Genomic DNA, 1,576 nt, shown 5'->3' with positions numbered 1-1,576 from the left:
CAGAACCGATGGACTCAAGTGTGGAGAGAGTAGTGAGGTTGGCCTAGGATTGGATATTATTTCATTCTGCTGTGCATAAGGTAGCTATGAGTCAGTGCCAACTTGATGGCACCTAACAACGACTATTTCAGACTAAAAAAGCTGGTAGAATTCTTTAATTTCAACACTAATTTTAGTGGTTTGTCTATTAACTTGATTAATATTGTTATTAACTGGTCTTCCTTGTAATCATACAGATAAAAAATAACATTGGTACTTAAAGATAGATTTTGAGCAAAGCTTCTGGTTTTGGTACCGGCAGAGAAAGCCAGGTAGGAAAGGTTCTGTGGGGGAGGGATTAAAAACCCAGAAAAGTTGCACTCATGGAACACCACCAGAGCTCTGGATCTAGCATAAGGTCCAGGGTGTCAGTTTCTTGCACACACAACTGGAAACATCAGAGTATAAAGGAAAATACTGCAAGAAAGGCATCACTCCAGACGGGACTCCCTTTTGCAGCTACCCCACCCAGGTGGAGTTCAAAGGGTGGGACTACAGCCAGACTGGTAAATGGAACAGGCCCTAAAAGTGGTGCAATGACATTTGTAAAAGGAGGTGTAGGGGATTCTACACATTTTTTCCTCCTCTTCCCTGTCATGCATTATTTTCCCTGCCTGGACGCCTTCAGGTGGGTGGGTGCACACCCCCCTCCCCCTAAAAAAAGTCCAGCGCTGAGCCCACAGTTTTCCCACAGCACAGAGAGAAAGAGTTTGGCAGCTGTTTATGATGTCAGCCTGAATATCCTAGACTTAAAGTTAACTTGTGTTGTTGTTGTTGTTGTTATTAAGTACTGTGGAGTCAATTACTACTCATAGTGACCCTGCACAGTGTTTCCAAGGCTGTAAATCTTTATGGGAGCAGAATACCTTATCTTTCTCCTGCAGAACCGCTGGTAGTTTTGAACTGCTGACCTTGAGGTTAGCAGCCCAATTTGTAACCACTACGCTACCGGACCCTTTACTCCTGTCTATCCAGCAAGAAAAAACCTTGAGTGGCCTGACAGACAAACCATATTAACAATCTTTAAAACCCCAACATAAAAGGATACAACTATCTCAAAAATTATGCTGTGCACGTGCAGATACGTAACTAATGTTCAGAGACAAAATAGTAGACAATCTTTCTCCCATTAACGTCTCAATATCTATCTGTGCACCTTTTTGGTGGAGATTAGAGGAGGGGCCTGAGTGAGCGGAGACCCCAACCCACTGCTAGAGGCTCCTACAGTGCACACACACTGGCTGTGTAGCATGGCAACTGGCCAGTCCACCACAGTGTTATTTTTGTTTCAAAGTGGTGTTTTTTGTCTCTGCTTGTATATTGCTTCTGCTTTTGGTCCTTCTGATAACACATTTTTCCTGGAGGTGGAAGCTTTTTTTTCCCATGTTACCAAAGAATAGATAGCAATCATGGCCATATAGTCAAGCTACAAGGATACCCCATAATATTCCATCATTGAGACAAAAGCCAATAACAGCTGCTAGGCATTAAATGTGAAAATAGAAGCCTATCTCTTGATCATGTCCACCAGAAGACA

The sequence above is a fragment of the Chrysochloris asiatica genome, unplaced genomic scaffold, assembly GCF_000296735.1.
Source record: "Chrysochloris asiatica unplaced genomic scaffold, ChrAsi1.0 scaffold00298, whole genome shotgun sequence".
NCBI lineage: Eukaryota > Metazoa > Chordata > Mammalia > Afrosoricida > Chrysochloridae > Chrysochloris > Chrysochloris asiatica.
Note: the sequence above shows the minus strand (reverse complement) of the source record.